This window comes from Podarcis bocagei, assembly GCF_964188305.1.
Source record: "Podarcis bocagei genome assembly, chromosome: 5".
Lineage (NCBI taxonomy): Eukaryota > Metazoa > Chordata > Lepidosauria > Squamata > Lacertidae > Podarcis > Podarcis bocagei.
Genome location: NC_138129.1, coordinates 15,794,119 through 15,808,445, shown reverse-complemented (window position 1 = coordinate 15,808,445; position 14,327 = coordinate 15,794,119). Strand labels below are relative to the sequence as shown.

At 46.7% G+C, this 14,327-nt stretch overlaps 1 protein-coding gene across 3 annotated transcripts in view; it reads right to left on the bottom strand.

Annotated features, from left to right (window-relative positions):
- PMEPA1 (prostate transmembrane protein, androgen induced 1) overlaps window positions 1–14,327 on the bottom strand; it is an 87,888-nt gene that overhangs the window by 47,566 nt on the left and 25,995 nt on the right. The gene's annotated exons all lie outside the window — the stretch shown is intronic.

The following is a 14,327-nucleotide window of genomic DNA, read 5'->3' as shown; positions in this document are numbered from 1 at the left end:
GATTTGAGAGAGCGGCTTTTTTCTCCTACCAATGTACAGGCTGAAGCTGCAGACAAGACCCAGACAACAAAGGCTCCAAGAATAACTATCTGATACAGGGAGGTCTGCCTTAAACCAGCTTTTTGTTTAAAAAAAAAAATCCTCAGAAGCTTCTTATTTTGCTATGCTGTGCACTTGCTCCCCTTTTTGTCTTACATTTAATGGGGGGGGGGAATTGGGAGGTGGGGAAGCAAAGCAAAAAAACACCCCCAAACCCCTCTGACAGAATAAGGAAAAGACAGGAAGGCCAGATTTATGCTATAGGAAGTCTCAAGAATAATTTGGCTCGGGAAGATGTCACTGTGAGGGCCTTTTGTTGCAAAGCGCTCCTTGGAATCTCACATTTCCTTGCAGACCCATCGTCTGCTGCCCTGTTTTTAACACCTAATATTGATGGTCAGAATGCATGGGGTTCTTTGTTGTCCAGAAACGAGAAACTGGCCAAAGAACCCAACATCCTCTTGGCGGACATTCAAAGGGAAGCCCATGTTCTCGGTACAAACTTTCCCAACCTGGTGCCCGCCTGATATTTTGAACCAGAACTCCCATCAGTCCCTGCTAGCATCCCCCTGTGGGCTAGGGATGGTGGGGTCTGTGGGCCAAAATATCTGCAAGGTTCCAAACTGAAGAAGGCCACACTACTGAAGGGGCGATGCACAACTAGCAAAATCTCGAAAATGCTGCATATAAAGCCTTAATTGCACTTATTGCCCAGGATTTGCCTCAAGCATCTAGCAGTCTTCTTGAAAAGCGGCAGGCATGCAACTGTGAGCAGCACATCCAAGGTAATTTCAAACCATTTTATGAGGCCCGACGATAGCAGCTCTTCATACAGGACAGCATGAAACACAATTAGGTTCTGGCAGCTCCCGAAATACTTAGCCGAACCAGTTTACCTGGTGGGAAAGTTGTGTGGCCAGACATTCAGCGCCTGAAGACATTTGAACGAAAAACAAAACCACCACAAAACAAGCTCGTCTGTCAGCACACCCATTATTTCTGTCTCAGCAGCACATGCAACAACTTCTTTATAATGTGGTTGCCAAATAAATACCTCGTGTGTTGTAGGACATCCTGTTCTGTTCTGGACTGGGAGTGGGTGGGTAAGATAAAGAAGCCCATGGAAGAGATATCTCATTTGCTAATATTAGGGAAAGGTTGCATATTCACACAGGCAAGGAACTTAACGCTTGCTACCCATACCTTCCGGAACAGGGTCTTATCAAACTTCTCATTTGCTAATACTTCAGATACAGCCGTGCTTAAGAATGCAAAGAGTTGAAACTGGCATCTTCTTCTGCAGTCACTGCCTTTTTTCAATGAATATTCTTTAAAAATCCAAAAATTGAAATTGCATCTACAAGCCCTCTCTGTGGGGCAAGAAGCAAGAGCTCCCACACACCCCACCAGCACAACTTCTGAAACTAACTTTTGCTTTCCAACAGCTCGTGGGCTCCTCCCTGTGAGGATACTACTGGTTTTCTGTATGCACAGAGTGGTATTAGCTGAGAAAGAATTCTTTTGCTCAAGATAAAAGGGTCACAAAACTAAGCTAACTTAGAGGGCAATTCCTCTTTCATTTAGCAGAAGCCAGAGTAGACAGAACTCTAAGCTAATGAGTCATAATAAAGACAGAGGTTAATTATTTTCTTGTTGTTATCAGCATGTGAACAATATTGGCCTTGCAGACAAGTGCACAGACGTTCCTAGTCCTCAACATTTCTTGACCTATTGAATATCACTTGTGGCACACCGGAAGAACCAACTCTCTTCTACTTTACAAAAACTGCCTCATCCGCTGTCTCTAGAGAAGAGGTTATTTACAAGCCAGCATAAGACGTAAGGAACCCAGTTTAGTAAATTAACAGCCCTGTAAAGATACTGTAACTCACAAAATGTGGATTATGGCAAGCAGTGGGCACCAGCCTGCCAAGTGTGGGATAGAAAGCAAACTCTTCAGGTTTGCTAACTCCCAGAGGTTTATCCTTAAATCTCACTATTTGACAGATATTTCCAAGCTTAAATTCACAACACCCATGATAACGATCTTAGAAACCTAGGGTTTAAGGAAGAAGAGAGGCAATTGTCAAGCAAGTTCCTCCTGGGAAGTTCTGGCAGATGACACTGGGATTTCCCGTGAGTAAATAAATGTTTCACAGTCAGCTTGCAGCCTTGCCCCTCAAAACCATTTCCTGGTGAACGTAGGTGCATTAAAAAGCAGTGGAGTTTGGAGTCAAGAATTCAGAAGACCAGCTCACAACTTTTCTGGTCTTCTGGTTAAGTATGTCTCCAGGCCAGTTGCGGGTGTTTTTCTCTGGCAAGCTCTCTTTGCCACCGTTAACTGCAATTGACCATTGTATGTTGGAGTGGGTAAAACCCTGTGTTGTCCGTACCTCATCTCCCTATGCTGGAATAATCGTGGCCTCCAGTTTGGCTGGGCTGAGATCGGTGCTGCAGGTGGCAATCAGAGAGTGACAGGCTTCTAGCACAGTGGAGGAAGGACTGGGAGTTGGAAGGAAGGGAGACAGAGCCCAATTTGGCTTAGGCAAACGAAAAGAGGCTGAACCTTCTTCCCCTAAGTGAGGGGTTCTCAAGTGCTTTGCATACTCAAAAATCGGTCCCCAAAATGTGGGACTCCCTCCCCATGGAGGTAAACCTGGCATATATGCTGAAAATGCACCTCTTTATTCTGGCAATAAATAGTTAAGGCATTTTATTAGGCGGAACCCACCCCTTTTGCTGAATTTATACTGTTCTGTTCCATTTAGAACACTGTTCACTGTTTTCAGTTGTTTTTATAATTCTATATTGTATTGCTTGTAACCTGCCCTGGGGTCTTATGGTGAAAAGCTGGTAAGAAATCTCAGAAGTAAACAAAAATATGGTATGGATGAAGTATTAATAAAATAAATAAATACAATTTAACCAGAAGGATTTAAATAGATGAAGAAGGCTCGGACACCCAAAAACACAACCTTTTCTCTTTTTCAGGAAAAAATGACAATGCCCCACAGACTTCCTGTGAATTATCAGCCTGGCACCCTCAAAGTCTTGTTTCAGATGAGCTGCCAGTTTTTTTAAAAAAAGTAACACTGATGTACAGGAACGCTTTTGAGACAGGTTGCAAATAAAGCGAACATGCAGAGCACGCATTAGAACATTATCTTCTGGGATGCACAAAAACAAAGCACGTGAACTTCCACTGAATAGCGTGTTAACACTAGACTGCGTGCCTCCGATAAATCTTTATTTAAATGCAGGACCTTGGACCATTTATCAGGAATGCCACGACAGAAGTGAAAAATACCACTAAGATCAATGCCAACAAGTTTATTACCGTCCCTTGCCCTTGGTAACCTACTAATCAGGGGGGGGGGGACAGTCAATTTGTTTAAACTTTCTAATGCCAACAACGGCAATCTACCCATAGATATTCCGTTGCAACCTGAGCCGCGAAGGGCAAGCAGCAAAACACATCTACGCTCTTCATTTTATAAAGGGTGTGCGTCTGTGTGGGCCACAGCCTATTTCATCAGATGCACAGTGACTTTTGAAATCAGCAAGTTCTAAATTCATGGACAACGTGATCCCATTTCTTAGGAGATGGTGAGATAACTTGTGTGGGACTTTTGTGGCACTGCAGGAGGGAAGCTGAGACCAGACAGACCTCGTCTCTGTTGAACTTCAGGAGTTTGACAAAGACTTTTCTATTTCAGCAGGCATTTTAAGGAATTTTATATTTTTGTGATTAATCTTAATTTTATCCACTATGTGCTTTCTGTAATTTTTATGCGTGCTGCTTAGAGAATTGGGTAATTAAGTAAATATTAAATAGATAAATGTTCCTGGGGGGAAAGGAAAAGATCCAGCGCTATTAGAATGGGGTGCTTCTTGTGCCTTTCATCAAGCGCTTTGCAAAGTACGATCAGGACGAACCGAGCCTAATTCAAAACTTGGTAACTCAGAGAATGGCCTTTTACTTCAGTAAAACTCAATGCAAAGTAGGTGTGATCCTGATGGTATAGTTAAGCGGTCTTTGCAGCTGAAGTCTGAGGAATGGATTAATACCAGAAACTTTGATTCAGCCAATTCCAAAATCCTTTCCTTACAATAAGAAAAATGCACAGAGTTCTTTGGCTGTTCTACGCATTGGGCCTGAACTAGGATGCAGAGAGAGAGGCAGGGGCAGAGACCTAGGGTGCACTGAGGCAAGGAGATCATTGTGTAAAACTTCCTGGTTATCATGCTAGTGCTTCTGTCCTGTTTTCTAATGTTCCTTTCACACTGCATTTCCTCTTGCACTATGGAACAGTGCATTTTTTAATCAATATTCCACCAGGTCATGCTAAATTTCATTCACACCATTGATTGTGGTGCGACACAATAGCAGAGGTCATCGGACACCTTTTACATGCATAGGCACTTCTGTCCCCCCACAATTCACCTATGGAAAGAGTGGGGCAAACCTGTGTGCCAGAATACTGCACCAAATTTCATCATGTGAGCGGCAGTGGTATGATCCATGAAAACCATATGAACATCACAGTGCAAGACTCCTATGATTTTCCAGGTTAATAGAAAATTAACCTAGCTGCAGCTACAGCCTAGAAGAGAAGACTCCCTGGAAAAGACCCTGATGTTGGGAAAGATGGAGGGCACAAGGAGAAGGGGACAACAGAGGATGAGATGGTTGGACAGTGTTCTCGAAGCTACCAGCAGGAGTTTGACCAAACTGTGGGAGGCAGTGGAAGACAGGAGTGCCTGGCGTGCTCTGGTCCAGGGGGTCACGAAGAGTCGGACATGACTAAACGACTAAACAACAACAACAACAGCCTAATATTTCCAAGAGCTAATTTGTCGTCGCCATCAGTTGCACATGCAGAAGCATTTCCTGTTCTCAGTTTAAGCATCAGTGGTAGCGTCCCAGTATTGTTATTTCTAGCAAGTATTTTTATTTCTGTTTCTGTTCTCCATCACATTTCCGCTACCAAACATTACAACCCAAAGGGGTTGTGTACCACATACACAACTGAACTCATGCAAAAGAATACCTAGAGCATGTTCACAGCACACAACCATCGTAATCTAAGCAAAATACGTCATGCAAAGCTACAACATCTTATATTTACTTCTCTGGAAACGAGCACAGAATCAGCGGAGTTGATTGTAGAATTATAGAGTTGAAGGGAGCCTTGAAGGCCACATCCAGTCCAACTCACTTCATGTTGACAGAGATCCAAATTGAAAGCATCCCCAACAGATGTCTTCGAGAAGACTTCACACAAACAACAGCCAACCACCCCTCTCAGTACTTGGTTATGTTGCTGAATTGGAACATGGCAAGCTGCCTTTTAATGTCAGACTGTTGGTCCATCCAGTTCAGTATTGGGCCAGTCAGTGGCAGCAGCAGATCTCCTGGATCTTCAGGTGGAAACCTTTACCTGCCCTACCTGGAGACACTAGGAGTTGAACCTGGAATCATTTGCATGCAAAACACATGCTCTGACATAGAGCTACGGCCCTTCACACAAAGAAGACCAGCAGTGGCAGGAAAGCTTTCCTGAAAACATTAACTGACCCGACTTCCATATACATCTCCCTGAGAGTTCCAAAGGTGTGGGGCCACCACTGAGAAAGCCATATCCCTAGTGCCTGCCGGTTTACACTTATAAACATCAAACAGGCAGTAGCATTTGGATGGACTGTCTGCATGTGTGTTATACTTCTACAATTGTGAGGAAACCAATGCCACCCAAAATATCTAGCTCTTCCTTCAAGGAGTTCAGGGCAGAACAACCCTGCAATACTGAGAAAAAGGGACTTGCCCAAAGCCATCCAATAAGCTTCATGGCCAAGGAGAGAACCAACCTTCATCTTCAAGTTCAAGTTCACCTATTAATTTCCCACAGGCAAACCGGGAAACCCAGTTCAAAGCAGTACCTGGAGAGCAGACCAAGATTCAGTGAGTGTTACTGAAATGCAGGGAGTCTACTTTCCCATGGTGATGCATGGAATCTGGATCAGCAAGTGCTTCATTATGACACTGGAGAAGTATCCTAGTTTCTAAGTCGTGCAGAGCCCCACCCCGCAAAAAAATGGCTGGGAATTTATGTTTTCCACATGAATCTGTAGGGGAAAAGATGACAAAAAAGGTGGGGCCACCCTTGCAAGATATTCCACTGGAGCAATAAAATGCATGACAAAATGGTCAAAATATGTTCATCAGGATCTGCAAGCAGTTTCTCCACTTCCCTGCATTGAAAATAACTCCAAACCCAGAACAGGATATCAAAGCAATTCTTAGCACATCTATTCAATTTAGAAAGAGTCATAGCACAGATCTTACTGAATTCGTTGTGGGTTTTTTAATGGAGCAACTCCAGCTTCAAAATGGTGGGGAAATTATGATTTGATCAAAGCAGCTGACCATTAAAGGATAAAGAAAATGAGAGCAAAATGCCTGTTCTTGGTGAAAGAGGAAGAAAGAGGAAGAAAAAGAGCATAGATTGGACTATGTTGAGGCAAGGCCCTTCCACCCATAGCTGTCAACTTACAGATTTGAAAATAAGGGATCAGCAGCCAAAATAAGGGATTTTCCGGGCACAGCTATGTTCAACTTCTGAGCCCCTCTGAGCCAAAGGCAGAAAGCCCAGCCAGCAGCCAAACGAAGCCTCATCAATAAGGGACAGCAGCGGGACATGGCGCTGGGATAAGGGACTGTCCCACCAAATAAGGGACGCTTGACAGCTATGCTTCCACTACTTGCAGAAACCATAACTGAGACTAAGAATTGGGAACTTCTGGCCTTCGAAATGTTGCTGAATGCCAATCCCTATTACCCCAGTCTGTTAAGCCAGGAGCAGTGTGAGAAACTCAGATATATAAGCTAGGCACCAAATGGCTCCTTAAACCAAGGTTACAGTCGCCAAAACAGAATGTCTAGTCGCCATTTGGAGGCAAGATGGCTCAAAGTCTTATATTTCAAATGATGGACTGACAACATCTGGCTATTTCAGATGACAATCTTGAGAACTTTGAGAACTTAAAGAAGAAAAGTCACTTGATCCAGGGACAGCCCACATATATATTGGCCCATTCCTACCTCTTTTCCTTAATAGTCACACCGACCATTCGTAACATAAGAATATACTTCACAGCTGTGAGCAGGGCAGTGGGGTGGGGTGAATGAAGACAAGCCACAACAATTACGGGTAACTACAAGGCTGTTCACTGCTCCTGCTCAGGCTGCACAGAAAAGGTATTTTGATTCCTAAAACTCATTCTGATTGTTAAGTTGTGGGTGAACATATCAGACGACACAGTGATTCTTCAAACAGCTCTTGTTTATTCACAGGCCAGAACAGAACTGAACTGAAGGGTCCAGCCAGCCTGCTTATATAGAGCTCCACTAGAACGCAACAGTAACCATTTTCTGTAACTATCCAATCACTGAACGTCACTTTCAATCCCTTATTTGCATATGTGGACCTGAGTGAAAACTATCTACAGTATCCCTCTGCTGGCCCAGGGTGAGAACTTCAGTAAATAACACTGATTGTGAAAATAAAACATAACGATAACAGGATGCGGTATCAGTGTGTGGAAACAGTCAAGATCCAATGAACCACAGATATGCACCTCCAGATGGAGATGTCAGATGCCATCCTGGCGCCCAGGCATCTTCACTTGGTCGCAGGGGGCTGATAGCCAGGTGCAAAATGCGCCTGGCGCCTGGCTAATTTCGAACAATGAATGGGAGCTGTCGTTTAGCAACACCTGGAGGACCACAGGCTCTCCATCCCTGATTCAGACCTTCTTCCCTAAATCTGAAGTTCCCATTTAGAAGCAGAGTCTCTTCTTTTAACAAATTGCTCACATTTCAATATATCTACTTGTATAACTCTTACTTCTAAAAACAGATATCCGTGAAAAGCAACAGGAATAGAATTCTTCATAGTGTAATATTATAAGACAAATCAGTTCTTCAGCTTTGTGTTCTGCCAGTTTGCCAGTTCTAATCTTAATATGTAGTTAACCTCTTGCAAAGCATATCTTCCAGATCACACAAGACCTGCACAGAAGCTGAACAACGCATGTGGGTTTTTGCCAAAGCATTTCCTGCTGAGATTGCAGGCCTTTTGAAGAGCTCTGCTTCTTTTGACCAACATGCTTTCCAGTAAACTTATTCTGCTTATCTAAATTAAATTTGAAGTGCGCTTTTGACATCTCAGTTCTGGCAAAGCTCATCCTTGGGAGCAAGATTCTTGTTGAAAGAAACCACAGTGAGGAAACAAAACGTTGTGTAGAGGAAGTTGACTTATTTTTTAGAAAGAAAATGTATGGACGGTGGATCAAGTTCAACAGGAAGTGGTAGAGTACCCATCTGCTTTGCATGCAGAAAATCTTGCATGCTTTGATGAGGGAACGAAATGGCTAATAAAATGCTATTTCGTAAGCAATTTCAATAAAGCCACGAACTTTGTGCACAGCCTTACTCCAACCACTTGAATACAAATCAACGCTTCTTTTGCTAGATCTTACGAGGATCCCCGGAGGCACACCAGCTGCAACAAGCTTTGTGGGCCTCACCTTCAACTATTTCAGAAGTTGTCCAAACTTCTTCACATATGGTTCAGTAAGAAGTATTGAGGTTGATGACTGTGTGCTTATTCATAGTATCAATGGGACACAGAAGGTCTGCCTTGCTGTGTTTCCCTTCTTCCAAAGAAAAGGGTTTTATTCATAGACCGAAGGGATGGAAGTAGGGACAGAATTGAACAAATCAGGGCGGCGGGGGAGAGATTATATGTGTGTGTGTGTTTAAAGACTTCAAATGAGAATTCTGTTTGCACAAGGTTAAACTATGCAGGAGACTTCAGTAAAAATTCCTAGACGGGTAGTCAAAAAGCACACTCAGTTTCTGACTCGGCCTACAGCAAAATAGGAGATGACACACACTTCCTTCAAAAGGCTGTTCAGAATAAAGCACATGCACCTTGCCAAGCAGTAAAGTCTCACAGCACGGAAGAAAAGAACGGGCTTTCACTAGTCACGACGGTTGCTACCATAAGCATTCAGCATCAGCCAGGGTTCAAGGTGCATCTTTAATTTTACAGAACGTAGAAGTCAGCTTGAAAGGAAGGAGTCGCAAGATGTGTTCCTGCCAATGTGCCATCTGTCTGCCATATGGGACTTTTTCAGTCTGAGGGCCACACTCCCTTCTGGGCCCACATGCTGGTGGCGGATGGGACCAGAGGCAATGTGGGTGGAGCGATGTATGTGAGTTTTATCTTTGCATACCCTCCAGCATAAAGGTAAAGGGACCCCTGACCATTAGGTCAAGTCGTGACCGACTCTGGGGTTGCGGCGCTCATCTCGCTTTATTGGCTGAGGGGGCCGGCATACAGCTTCCGGGTCATGTGGCCAGCATGACTAAGCCGCTTCTGGCGAACCAGAGCAGCGCATGGAAACGCCGTTTACCTTCCCGCTGGAGCGGTACCTATTTATCTACTTGCACTTTGATGTGCTTTTGAACTGCTAGGTTGGCAGGAGCAGGGACTGAGCAATGGGAGCTCACCCCGTCGTGGGGATTCGAACCGCCGACCTTCTGATCGGCAAGTCCTAGGCTCTGTGGTTTAACCCACAGCGCCACCCACATCCCTCTACCCTCCAGCATCTTCTCACCCAAATCCAGGGCATCCTGTCCCCACACAAAACGGCTTTCACATCTAAGAAGAGCAGGGGGGGGGGAGAGAGAGGAAGGGCCGTAAAATGGTTGCAAGCAGGGCCCCTCCATCGATGGGAAGGGACCTACCTCGGCCAATGCTATGGTTGCACACACAGAGGGAGGAAGGGGGGGGAAAGAGAAGCTCCTTGTACCTCAGAACAGGAGGACGGGTGTTCAATACTCTGCACAAACAACTGGGACAAAGCAAGTCTCTCACAAAACATAAAAGAAAAGGGCCTGCGCATTTTGTCTCCTACCTCAGTTTTTTCAAATGCCAAAACGACCTTGACTGATTAGAGAACTGGGCCAAAACAAACAAGATGAACTTTAACAGGGAGAAATGTAAAGTATTGCACTTGGGCAAAAAAAAATGAGAGGCACAAATACAAGATGGGGGACACCTGGCTTGAGAGCAGTACATGTGAAAAGGATCTAGGAGTCTTGGTTGACCACAAACTTGACATGAGCCAACAGTGTGACGCGGCAGCTAAAAAAGCCAATGCAATTCTGGGCTGCATCAATAGGAGTATAGCATCTAGATCAAGGGAAGTAATAGTGCCACTGTATTCTGCTCTGGTCAGACCTCACCTGGAGTACTGTGTCCAGTTCTGGGCACCACAGTTCAAGAAGGACGCTGACAAACTGGAACGTGTCCAGAGGAGGGCAACCAAAATGGTCAAAGGCCTGGAAACGATGCCTTATGAGGAACAGCTAAGGGAGCTGGGCATGTTTAGCCTGGAGAAGAGGAGGTTAAGGGGTGATATGACAGCCATGTTCAAATATATAAAAGGATGTCACATAGAGGAGGGAGAAAAGTTGTTTTCTGCTGCTCCAGAGAAGCGGACACGGAGCAATGGATCCAAACTACAAGAAAGAAGATTCCACCTAAACATTAGGAAGAACTTCCTGACAGTAAGAGCTGTTTGACAGTGGAATTTGCTGCCAAGGAGTGTGGTGGAGTCTCCTACTTTGGAGGTCTTTAAGCAGAGGCTTGACAACCATGTCAGGAGTGCTCTGATGGTGTTTCCTGCTTGGCAGGGGGTTGGACTCGATGGCCCTTGTGGTCTCTTCCAACTCTATGATTCTATGAAACATACAATTTTTTAAAAAGAAAGAAAGGTGGGGATGATGGCTCTTCCAGGGGAAGCGGCAGCTCTCCCCCCACCCCGATACCCAAGGGAAGAGCCAACAGGGTCTCATGTATTGTGTATTTTTTTTTGGGGGGGGAGATATTTACTAGGACCACTTTGGGGCACCATAGAAGGTGCTGGTGTGTATTTCAAAAGGGTGTCTCTTCATTCCACTGATTTCCAGGAGGCTCAGTCTAACCAAGACCACATCATATTCTGAGCAGGGAGAAGTAACATAGCAGAACTGCCTCTACTGAAGACATCACAACCAACTGCATTGAGGGTTTCCCTGCAAATTCAAGCGAAACCCACCCACAGCTTAGGGCCTCGCCTCTGTCAGCCCAGACGAAAGGAATGTTTGGAAGAAAACCCAAAGGCCCATGACTAACTGTTAGTGGACATTCACAGGCATCTAGTCTCTGCAACGGAGCGTGGAATGTGGAACAGGTGTGGCAGGAATGGAAGAGGAACAAGCGCTCTGGAGTATTAGTTAGTTCCACTCCCTGCATCGTACGTTGCATTCCCCAACTAATAGCAAATAAGTCCACTGTGTGGCATAGTGGTCAACAAAGCCCTGCTCCACCATCCTGAAGGATATTTGGACGGAGGGGAGGGGTCGCTATACCTAGCCCTACAGAATACTAGAAATACAATAAAACATCAAACATTAAAATCTTCCCTATACAGGGCTACCTTCAGATGTCTTCTAAAAATCAGATCGTTGTCTGTTTCCTTGACATCTGATGGGAGGGCGTTTCACAGGATGGGTGCCACTACCGAGGAGGCCCTCTGCCTGGTTCCCTGTAGCTTCACGTCTCGTAATGAGGGAACTGCCAGAAGGCCTTTGGAGCTGGACCTCAGCATCTGGGCTGAACGATGGGGGTGGAGATGCTCCTTCAGGTATACAGGGCCAAGGCCGTTTAGGGCTTTAAAGGTCCACACCAACTCTTTGAATTGTGCTTAGAAATGTACTGGAAGCCAATGTAGGTCTTTCAGGACCGGTGTTATATGGTCCTGGCGGCCGCTCCCTGTCACCCATCCACCTGCTGCATTCTGGATTAGTTGTGGTTTCCAAGCCACCTTCAAGGGTAGCCCCACATAGAGCACGTTGCAATAGTCCAAGCAGGAGATAACCAGTGCAAGGACCACTCTTGAGAGACAGTGTGTGGGCAAGGTAGGGTCTCAGCCGGCGTACCAGATGAAGCTGGTAGACAGCTGCCCTGGACACAGAATTGACCTGTACCTCCATGGACAGCTGTGAGTCCGAAATTACTCATGGTTGATACTGATAGCCAGCCAATAATGGCAGTAGAGCTTTCACAAGCTGGAACCACAACTAGTTTTAATTATGGGCTTACAGCATCTGGGAGGGCACTACAGTATATAGTTTTGGCACAGCAACAGTAGCAAAGGGCAAGTTTTCCTTGTCACATCAGTCCGGTGAGGCAGGTGTGATCTACAAAGGGTATATGAGCTAGCTGTTTCCAGTAAGCAAGAGAAAAACAAAGAGAAACAGAAAGTAATTACAGCGTCTAGACAGAGCTGTTGCCACATAGGCCATTGTGGAAGTAGGACCAGGCATGACAAGGCAAAATCTTGTTTGGGTTTGCTTAGCATGATAACATTTCTAAGCCAGGGCTGCCTTCTTTGGAAATGTAGGCTAGCCTGAAAGCCCATTAAAACCCAGCAGGGCATACATATTCCTTTGGAGAGAAACCAGATAAAAAATCCAACTCTGGCAGCAACTCCAAACAATGTATATTCCAAGACTGCAAGGTGTTGGGTGCATGAAAAGTGCTGCCGTCTTACATCGGACATTAAAATTGCACAGTGCTCCACTGGTATACAGTGGTACCCCGCAAGACGAACGCCTCGCGAGACGAAAAACTCGCAAAACGAAAGGTTTTTTCGTTTTCGAGTTGCCTCGCAAGACGAATTTCCCTATGGGCTTGCTGCGCAAAACGAAGCTTGCCCCGGGGACAGCGGGTCTTCTCTTTTGAAGCAAGGGGCGGCCGGGAGATCGCTTCTCCCCACCGCCCCTTGCTTCAAAAGAGGTCCGGGGGCAGCGGGAAGCGCTCCCGCTGCCCCCGGACCTCTTTTGAAGCAAGCGGCTGCGCTTCTCCCCGCAGCCGCTTGCTTCAAAAGAGGTTCCGGACCTCTTTTGAAGCAAGCGGCTGCGGGGAGATCGCTTCTCTCCGCAGCCGCTTGCTTCAAAAGAGGTCCGGGGGCAGCGGGAGCGCTTCCCGCTGCCCCCGGACCTCTTTTGAAGCAAGCGGCTGCGGAGAGAAGCGATCTCCCCGTGCTCCGAAGCCGAGCGGGGGGTGGTGGGAACACCTGCCCCAGCCACCCCGCTTCGGAACGCTGCTCCGAAGCGGGGTGGGGGGGCGGGAGCACCTGCCCCAGCCGCCGGGCTTTGTAGCGCTGCTGCGAAGCCGGGCGGGGGGGTGGGAACACCTGCCGCAGCCACCCCGCTTCGGAACGCTGCTCCGAAGCGGGGTGGGGGGGCGGGAGCACCTGCCCCAGCCGCCGGGCTTCGTTGCGCTGCTGCGAAGCCGGGTGGGGGGTGGGAACACCTGCCCCAGCCACCCCGCTTCGGAACGCTGCTCCAAAGCGGGGTGGGGGGGCGGGAGCACCTGCCCCAGCCGCCGGGCTTCGTAGCGCTGCTGCGAAGCTGGGCGGGGGGTGGGAACACCTGCCCCAGCCACCCCGCTTCGGAACGCTGCTTCGAGGCGGGGTGGGGGGGCGGGAGCACCTGCCCCAGCCGCCGGGCTTCGTAGCACTGCTGCGAAGCCGGGCGGGGGGGTGGGAACACCTTCTGAAGGCGGGCGGGGGGCGAAAGTCTTTGTCCCCCCCTGCCTGCCTTCCCAGGGGCTTTTAAATCGCCCCGGACAGCGGAGAAGTCCTCCACTGTCCGGGGTGATTTTAAAATGCCGCCCGCCAGCATTTTAAGATCGCCCGGACAGCGGAGAAGTCCTCCGCTGTCCCCGGGTTTTTTAAAATGCTGGTGGTGAGAAGAAAAGCCCTTGTCCCCCCCCCCCCAGCCTTCAGAAGAGGTCTGAAGGCGGTTTCCCTAGGAACGCATTAATTGATTTTCAATGCATTCCTATGGGAAACCGTGCATCGCAAGACGAAAAAAACGCAAGACGAAGAGACTTGCGGAACGAATTAATTTCGTCTTGCGAGGCACCACTGTATATGCAAGTCCCAAGCCAAAGAGATAAGTAACTATACAATATACAACCCTCAGAAGACACCTGAAGGCAGTCCTGTATAGGGACCGTTTTTTAATGTTTAATTATGTTGGAAGCCACCCAGAGTGGCTGGGGCAACCCAGTCAGATGGGCAGGGAATAATAATAATAATAATAATAATAATAATAATAATAATAATAATAATAATTGAATAGGGCGTTCCCATTTCCATTGGAGAAA